Below are 9,821 nucleotides of genomic sequence, written 5' to 3'. Positions count from 1 at the left end.
GAAAATGTGCAAAATTACCTGAAGAGCTCAAGCTGCATCAGTTCAGCTTTCAAAGGTCTTGGTGCTTTGTTTGCATTTGATTTCATTGAAAGTCACATGTTCCACTGCTCCCCATTTCCTCCTGGTGAAATACTTGCATCTCCCCTAAATATCTCGTGGGATGAGATCTCTCTCACAGCTTCCATCAGTAAAATGCAAACTGTTAATATTTTCTTACTTTATAGACTTTTAATCACTTTGAAGTTAAGTGATAAAGTGATGCTGTATTATTGAAGCAAATAGCCTAAGTACCTAATGCATAAAATAGTAGCTTGCCAAATTCTTATAAATTTCAGGGTGAATCACTACTGATGTGGAATGAAACGGCATTTGCATTTCACACAGTGACTCAACCTCTGCTAAAATAGCTGACAACACCTAGGACAAACCAGTAAGGATCATGTTGAGGTACATAATACTGGCTCCTTTGAACAAGTACTTATAGTAGATTTGTGCTTTTAACATCAGGAATGTAGAAGTATTTTTGGAAGTGATTCTCTGAAGGTGACTGAGGAGCAAAATACGGTTTTGGGAAAGTGCAGAAAAGGAAATTGTTTCCAAGCTGAAAATGGAATTTATTTTCTTGCACAATGGTTATTGATTTTCTGTTTTTAAACAAAAATCTCTTGTGGAATAAAAATGCATTGCTGGTAACACACTTCTGGCATAAAAATGTTCTAGTTAAAAAGTACTGGCATAAGAATTTCAGGACTTCCCATTTCCTGAGCCTGCTACCATGTTTGTGAAGTTCACATAGTCTCCAAGACACTGTGCAGAATGGTGTTTTTCTAATCTCCATAGTTAGCAAGGAAAAGACAACTGACATTCCTGGGATTTTGAATAAGAGCTTCTCTCAGCACATTCTTCTCTCCTTTCAGGTGTAAGTACTCCACAATACACATTTAAGCACTCCAGAAAAAGTAATTTGGGAATTAGCTGGAACTTTACTGAGCAGATTATTATGAGATATTACATGTAGAACATTTTTTTCATATACAGAGATTGAGGGGTTTGGAAATAACTAAGAGGGACTCATTAGTGGATCAGAGTTAAAAAAAGAGAAGGTGCAAAGCAGAGCCAAAGATACAGGGAAAAGAGGCTCAGAACACTTAAGACTGTAAAGAGGGCTGGTGGCTTGGGAGCGGGATGTTTTGAAGACATGGAGAGAAGTAGGAATGCTGGTTATGAGGCTCATAATTTTGTACGTTAATCATTTCATTGATGTTGATCACCAAAGTGCAATTTAAATTGGTCCTATAAGATCTCCACTTTAGATGTAGCATGAGGATTTATAGGTTTTGTTGACATTCACGTTGAACAGTCCTAGGTAGATGTGTGATCTAATGGGTAAGGTTATACGCATTGTTGCATAAGTCCAGTGGGACCTATTGATGTGTGCCATAAATTTTAGCTGCTATGCAGTTAAAGATGTATGCATGTACTTTAGTCATGTGTTTGACAAGTGCTCAAGAAAGGCATGAGGAATCTCTGAAGAGGGAGGAAAAAACACCTTGAGATGTTAAGTTGTCATCTGTCAGGACATTTACCTTGCAGTGTTTGTAAGTGATTTGTAAGTACAGGACGAGATTAAATACCTTGGCCAGAACCACATCCGTTTTATGAGAAATGAATGTCAGAGATGGCAGAGAAATTCCATGGCAAAGAATTTGAACCAGTTCCACAGCAAGAGCTGACTGCAAAGTTTTCCTGAATCACAGGAAAGCTGTTTCGGCTTCACCAGCAGCTGTGGCCAGAGTGAACCAAGTCAAGCACTTGGTTCCCTCTTAAAATACACCTGTATGTCTGTGCATGAGGGTCACAGTTAAGTACACATCTGTGGTATATTGTCCATCTTAGAAAGTTTGGCTCTGGCAACAGAACTTCATAAAGTGCCAGACACTGCTTCTAACTTCCTTCCTATGTAAAGTAATTCATTTTTGATTCCAGAAAACTAATTGTGCAGTGGTTTCATGCACATGCAAGCTGTCAGCAGTACCCAAACCTTATTTTTTTTCCCCAAAGTATTTGTTGTAGCAATAGAGCAATAAATGTTGTTCAGTGTCTTCTAAAGCAACAAACAAACCCACAGTGTTAGTGGTTATTTCTATTTTTACATTTCTGTATAGGCTTCTGTTTTCAAAACTGCCTTGTGCTGAACTGCTCACTTAAGATGTCATTCAGGGCTGGATTCATCAGGGAGTTTGGTGCCTGATGAAAAAGCAAGCTCGTTAGGGGCTTCTCAGATCAATCACTTTGGAATCTGCATAGCTAACTATGTTTTCTAGTTTTGTTTCTTCACAGGGGAATCACAGAGAAGCTGAAAACTCCCAGCGCACTTAACACAGTGAGGTTACTGGAAAGTGCATTGAAATAGTGCACAACTGGAAAACACAAAGGATCCTAAAAGGACCCCTTTGAATGCAACGTGCACTCAGAAGATGGTTGTAACACCAGAAGTTGACAAGTAATGTCATTCTGGCATCTTATTAAACAATATTTTCTGCCTCATAGACTGTGCAGGTAGCAGTACACAAGTTATGAAAATGTTCATAGCTATCCTTTATCTAAAAATGTTTTTTTTTTTCCTACTTCCTCTTTGAAAAATATACTTTTAAATGAACAGCATTGGTAGTACTGCAATCATTGGTGTATCTCTTTTAACCATGGTGTAATAGATGTCTTTTGGCTTCATTTTAATGCACAGTGCAGCCATTGCAACATAATTTTATTGAGATTTTCCTGGCATTATCTGTCATCATTTCCAGTCTTGATTATTTACTTGCACCTGTAGGTGGCCCCAGATAAAAAGTAAGCATGATCACAGTATCACAGTATGTTAGAGATTGGAAGGGACCTCAAAAGATCATCTAGTCCAATCCCCCTGCCGGAGCAGGAACACCTAGATAAGGTTACACAGGAACGTGTCCAGGCGGGTTTTGAAGGTCTCCAAAGAAGGAGATTCCACAACCTCCCTGGGCAGCCTGTTCCAATGTTCCATCACCCTCACTGAGAAGAAGTTTCTTCTCAGGTTTAAGTGGAACCTCTTGTGTTCCAGTTTGTACCCATTTCCCCTTGTCCTTCCATTGTTTGCCACTGAGAAGAGCCTGGCTCCATCCTCGTGACACTCCCCCTTTATATATTTATATACACTAATAAGGTCACCCCTCAATCTCCTCTTCTCCAAACTATAGAGACCCAGCTCCCTCAGTCTTTCCTCATAAGGGAGATGCTCCACTCCCTTAATCATCTTAGTTGCCCTGCGCTGGACTCTCTCCAGCAGGTCCCTGTCCTTAAACTGAGGGGCCCAGAACTGGACACAGTATTCCAGATGCGGTCTCACCAGGGCTGAGTAGAGGGGAAGGAGGACCTCTCTCGACCTACTAACCACCCCCCTTCTAATACACCCCAGGATGCCATTGGCCTTCTTGGCCACAAGGGCACAGTGTCGGCTCATGGTCATCCTGTCGTCCACTAGGACCCCCAGGTCCCTCTCCCCTACACTGCTCTCTAACAGGTCGTTCCCCAATCTATACTGGAACCTGGGGTTGTTCCTGCCCAGATGCTCTCACGTAACTGATGCTGTGCAGTATTTTAATTGCAGAAATGGTTTTTATTGGATTTTTGCAGTGTAAATAGATATGTGGAGAGTTTATGCGAGGGATGAACTGCACATAACTTTCCCTTTTTAAAGAAGACTGCTGAGAAAGCATTTACTCACTTGAGTCTCTCGGGGACTTCTGTTTTCCTTAATTTTAGTTCGTATTGTGCATTTACACTTTTCACTTGGTATGAAGGTTACAGTTTTGTGTGTTTGAATCGTTATCTTGGATGTTTTGTTTCTGCAGTGTGACATAGCCTCATATATAAAAATGCCAAATTTCACCAGCGTAAACCAGAAACCAAATATTGACCGTGTTGATACTCCATGTATATGATTGATCTTACTATTTTACCAGCCTGTGTGTGTTAGAAGATGCTGAAGTCGAAGTCAAGAGTATATATAAGAGCAGACAAGAACTCTGCACATCTACAATTTCTAGGAACCCAGGAGCAATAAAGAAGTCCATGAAATCTATTCTGCAACTATCTGTACCCTGTATCTCCTGTAGTTCTGCCCAGAGGCAGTGTTGTAAGGGTAAGAGGTGGCTCACATCCTTCTGTGAGATCCCACAAAGCTGCATGTCAGTTCCAGGAGAGGAACAAGCGTGGGAAGGCACATGCACTTCCTGAAGCCTGTGCTGCTTATGTTTAACTCATGGGGCATTATTCCCAGAAACTCCAAAGGTGTCAGTTCCCATTACTGCACTCCTGATCTTCATTATCTAGACTTCATTACAATAATAATGTCAATAGTGACTCATCATGTGTGCACTCAGTTGAGCACTTTACATGTGAAGTGAAAGTCAGGAGACAGCTGTATGTGTTGGGGGAGGAAAGCAGTGCTTCTGGGCTTTGTATTCACTCTAGACTCCAGACGGTGAAACATGGTGCCTCAAGTGTGTTATCATACAGTGGTATAAGAGTGATGATCAAATAATCTTACTCTAATATTTGGTCATTAGTGGTTAATAACTGTCCCCTGATTTAGTTGTTGTTGGCTGCATAACACTGCTTTATTTTTATGAATTCAGATAGATTTTTATTTCTTTTAGATGCTAAATAGGTTAATCCCTCTTCCCAGCTGAAAAACATGAAGTTAGGTGCAGAAGTCCCCAAAGCAAAAAGAATTACTGGGAAAAAATTACAGAAGTGTAAATCAAGAAAGTAATATTGAACTTTGGAAGACAGCGTACAATAATATGACACTTTATTCCACTGCTGCCTGAGGTTTATATATACCACTGTCACTTCCTTACTGTTCTCCACCACTAGTAATTTTCTTTCAATCTAATTTTTATTTCCCAAGGGTTTGCCAAGGTTAAAAGTACTAGAAAACCAATGACTATTCACTTGCCAAAGGACAATAAATTAAATTAAGTGTTGTTGGTAGCCAAATCAGGTCAGAACTATTTATATGTAAATAGGTGCAAACCCCTGATAGCAATTGTATATGATTATTAACAGCTCATCATAGACTCCATATTGAAAATTAAAGACACTGGAAAAGCACCGTGTTTCCTTTCAGTTCTGCCTGCAAGAAAAACATCTGAATGTCTGCTTTCATGGTAGCATGTTATTAGTGGCCTTCCTATGCATTTGAAACCTAATTATTCAAGGTCAAACTTGATGGGATCTGTTAGTAACTTGCTTTATTTTAATTATCTTCTCATAACCACCATAATGGTGATTTCCAATTGATGGTACTAATGTGGGTAGGTTTAATATGGGCCTCATCGTTCATCTGTTGGCCAGGAATTGAGTGCTACTGCAAGTGGTATTTAGCAACCATGTCTGTGTGCTGAGGTCAAACTGCTTAGTGACCCGTTCCCGTGTTCCATTTTGGGGACCAGGTAATAACAGTTCACCTGTTAGTGTCACTTTTGTGTGCCACATGATTTCCTTACAAGATCATTTGTACTTCAGATATGGTATAAAGTGTTCATTCTCTCTTGGATCTCTAAGATAGCAGTTGGAATCATACCATGTCAAACTTAAGAACATCAGTGTTCTGGGGATTACTGATGGCTCCTTAGTGACCACAGCACAGTCCCAAAGAGGTAGTCACATCTGTATGGCCTGCTTAGGGCAGTTTGAGAGCTTTACTTTGGTGTCTAAAGCAATAGTAGCTTTAAGGGAAGGAGATTGAATCCCAAGCCCAGGGTCTTTCATTGCCCTGAGTGAGGGCTTTGCTGTGCTGTTGCTCAGTCCCTGTTTTTAGCTGTGTTTGCCCCTCTTATCTCAGGCTCTTCCTAAAGCACAGAGCAGGTCTTGGCCACTGGTTCCATTGCTGATGGTGAAAATTCCGCTTTCAGGAGCACAGTGATGATTTACAGCCGTAGAGATGCACATGGTGGTGATATACAGCTGTGGGTCAGTACTTTGATGCGGAGCAGAGAAATGCAGTCTTGGAGGAAAACAGCTATAATAGTATTAGTATTGGGTTTCTTTCTTGAATCATCTGTGCACATTATATTTGTACAGAGGCTTAACTGGCCTTCATCCTGTTTGCCTGTAATTACTGTATGTTTGATCAAAGCCAGGGATTGTAAAGCTTTTACATTGGTGCTCTTTACAGAGTAAGGAACTGCATTTTGTGAAGTCTGTTGTGCACTCCCATTCCAATTAAAAACTATTGCTTTAACTTAAGGATGCAAAGTGTGGCACGGAGGATAATGGGCACTGAGGCTGTTGTGAGCAGTAGTGTGACACATGCTGTTGTAGTGCTGTGGAAAAGACTGGAGGTTGAGGATTTGGTGAGCTCTGCAAAGGTGCCTCCATTCAGTGCTCTGTTTAATCAGTCACTGAGGAAGCATGACTGTTACATGGAATTCTGTGATTACTGTCCTGGATAGACACAGAGAAAATAGCAAATAGCTCTTTAAATTTAAGACTTTAGGCCGTAGGCTTTTTTCTTTTTTCCTCAAGTAACAGGTAATTTAGATGCCGAGTGTTGGGTGTTTGCAGTCTGGGCCACTTAATCAGTTTAAGCTGCTTGTATGAAGAGTATTTAAGATGAACACTCAAATTCCCAAGTCACTGTTTGCACATACAGGTCAGTTCTGGGACACCTTTGTATGGTATGTGGCCAGGCATTTTGAAAGTCTCACTGGTGGCCTGTTATTTGTTGTTCAGAGAAGATAAACGTATGGCCCCAAGATGTTCCCTGGGATAAAGGTACCCAGACTAATGAATCCAGACATGCTGAATATTAGGGCCAAGAAGTAGCTTGTTTTTTGAGGATTCATATGCTACACAGGTTTTTTCTGTTGACTTTCACTATAATAAACCCCTCATTCAGGAAACTCTGTTGCCTTTTTAAGCTTCTAAATAATACTGGGTTATTTTTTGGGGGAAGAGGGTTCCATTTTGAAAGAGTGTTGGTGGGAAATGGGATGTAGTGTGATAATCACACATACAATAGGACAATTGGGAGAAGTGGAAGGGGGACATGCAGTGTAACTTCTTCCGTACAGACAATTATGGCAATGGAACCGCTACCTGAATAAACATACCATAGCTCAGAAATTTATGGACTATCCACATGCTTTCATAAAACCTTAAGACTCTAAGTAGAAATTCTGTTGTATGCAATGTGGTATATATGGATTTTCAGTAAAACTGGGGAGTTGTCCATCAGTCTCAGTGCCGCAGTATTCAGCAGTCAATTTTCTTGTTAATTCCTGACAAACATATGTCTATGTGTACTTCTTGCAAATTTGTTAGAACATGATATTCTTAAGAGAAAAAAACACTAGCGTTTAAAACGCACCCATTTCCCAAATTAAATAGCTTTACAGAGAATGTATGTTTCTTTCCAGATGGTTAGCTCTGCTGTTGTTCTAGACAGAAATGTTTTCTGTGCATCCAAATTATAACATTCTCTTATATTTTCTTTGTGGCATTAACCTAAATGTTCCTGAGTATAACTAATGAAAATTGAACATGTTATTCAAAGTGTAAGTTTGCCAATTCTACTGTAACATGTATTTTTAAAGTATGTTCAAAGTTGCAAATCCATATTTGATAAGCAGTTTTTAAAAGTTTACAGATTGTTACACTGTATTTTTGAAGAGACAGATGTATTTTCTTTGCCACTGAGTCATTTTAATGATTGGCATATTCAGCTTCTGACTATTCAGAGGCTATTAAACCATGAGAAAATTGTACCTATCAGAATGATCAGGAAAAGTATCAAATATTTAGAAAAATACTTAATTACAATCCTGTGAGCTTCGAATTGGAACCATTACAGGACAATCCCAGCACCAGTAAAAATATCTCATATAAACCAGAAACTGCAACTATAAAGTATTTATTATTCTGTCATTAAAAGAGAGTTAAAATGTGTGCATCTGATGAAAATTCTCCAATTGTTTTGTTCATTCAAATAGGAAGAGAAAATTTCCTGGCAGCCCTGTGGGCAAAGCCATACAGGAAGTGTTTAAATATCGCATCAATATAGTTTAATTATGACTAAACAAGCCCCAAATATGAGACAGAGAAGTAGCAGCACGAGCCTATCTTTGTGTTCTACACTGATACTCTGTGTTATTTAACACAGAAATGTGTGGAGGTTTGTTCAAATTAAAAGGAGTATTGTGGGCAATTCAGGATTTGCAGGATAGGTTTTTCCAAGTATACTGCTGATCTCCCTTTAACAGCAGCATCCTTTTCATGGCATCCGAGACAGTATCTGGTTTGCTTGTACTGTTGCACAAGCAAATAAAAATGTTGAATTTCTTAATGTTCCTATTGGAACATGCAGCTCCGTAAGTACATACTTCATCACTGACCTTTTCATTTGTGCTTAACCTCATTCAACATTTTTTCTGATTTAAATTGCACTCCAATACTTAATTGGGTTTAATTAGCTTATCCTGCAGGTTACTAAGCCCTTCCTGAGGGCCATTGGGCACCCAGTTTTGGTTTCCGTTGCTGAGGGTTTCCTTTCATAGGCAGCTTGCATGTGGCAGAAGGTTGTGGAGGTGTGAGCGTAGCTTGAGTTTAAACAGGTTTTTAGCAGTCTTGGTGACTGGCATTTTGTCTGGTGACAGCTACCTTCTTCTAAAGCCCTACCACAAAAGCTGTCTTTGGTGGCTTTAGGTTGTTCCAGTCTGGCCAACAATTTACTGAATATAGGTAAGTAATAACAAATGTGATATAGGGAACTCATTAATTATCTGTGTAGTATCTGGTGTTCCTGCAATACAACAGCCTCTATGTGCAGAGGATTTATACTCCAAGGGTTGCAGTAGAACAGAGGTGTCACGTCTCTCGTTCCTAATTTGTGGAAGGGTATTGACTGCGTATCAGTCCCTAATAATTCAACTTGTATGAGGCTAGTTCTCTTAAGCCATTACAGCTTTAGGTTTACAAGCACATCAAGATACCTGCAGCATCAGAACAGTATTAGTGAAAATATAATCACATCTTTCAATGGTATTAGGACTGCCTGCTTACAGTAAATGATATTTCCATTAAAACACATGCCAGTCTGCACAGTAATACTTGAAAAAGCCTCTGTGTACACAACAGGCATTGATTTCACATAAAGTGTCCTTCAGTTCAACATAACCTGAGGATAAAATTGAGACACAATGAATATGGCTATAAACCATTTTTTTTAATGTTTGCTGTTTCTCTAAACTAGATGTATTTTCTTTCTTAATTCTGTTTGGCCAAATAGCTATCTGACTGTCCTGTGAAACTTGCTGTGAGGTGCTGCTGGAATTTTTTCACATCAAATTGGTATTTCAGTTATTATGGAAGTTACGGCTAAACAGTGTCTGGGAAACAACCCGACCAAACACCAAAACCTCACCTCACTCATCGACAGTAAATAATGTGTTTAAAGCATTTCTAATTCATTAATCCCAACTGAATCTAGATGCAACTGTGCTACAATGGCCCAGGAACGAGATTGTCCTGGGAAGAATTCTGGCAGATAATTCTCCTTAGATAGTTTTCTTTCAAAGTGTCTTTGGTTTCGCACATAATATCTCGATTACAAAGAATTGCAGTTTTTGCTTTTGCCTGAGTGGTATCATGCTCTGCATTCACTGTTCAAGAAACATATGTATAAGAAGAATGGCAATAAGATATTTTTTCAATGGAAGTACAAGTCTTACGAGGAGCCACTGAGGGAACTGGGGTTGTTTAGCCTGCAGAAAAGGAGGTTCAGG

At 39.5% G+C, this 9,821-nt stretch overlaps 1 long non-coding RNA gene across 1 annotated transcript in view; it reads left to right on the top strand.

The window, feature by feature from the left end:
• The first annotated feature begins 333 nt into the window (after positions 1–333).
• LOC133226189 (uncharacterized) overlaps positions 334–9,821 on the top strand; it is a 43,271-nt gene continuing 33,783 nt past the window's right edge. The window contains exon 1 of the long non-coding RNA XR_009729441.1: positions 334–430. This is a non-coding gene — a long non-coding RNA (uncharacterized LOC133226189). The remainder of the gene's footprint in view (positions 431–9,821) is intronic.

The sequence above is a fragment of the Neopsephotus bourkii genome, unplaced genomic scaffold (genome assembly GCF_033783945.1).
Source record: "Neopsephotus bourkii isolate Nb327-2 ecotype Australia unplaced genomic scaffold, CSIRO-AGI_Nbou_v1 NB_1770, whole genome shotgun sequence".
NCBI lineage: Eukaryota > Metazoa > Chordata > Aves > Psittaciformes > Psittacidae > Neopsephotus > Neopsephotus bourkii.
This window is presented reverse-complemented; position numbering and strand designations above follow the sequence as displayed.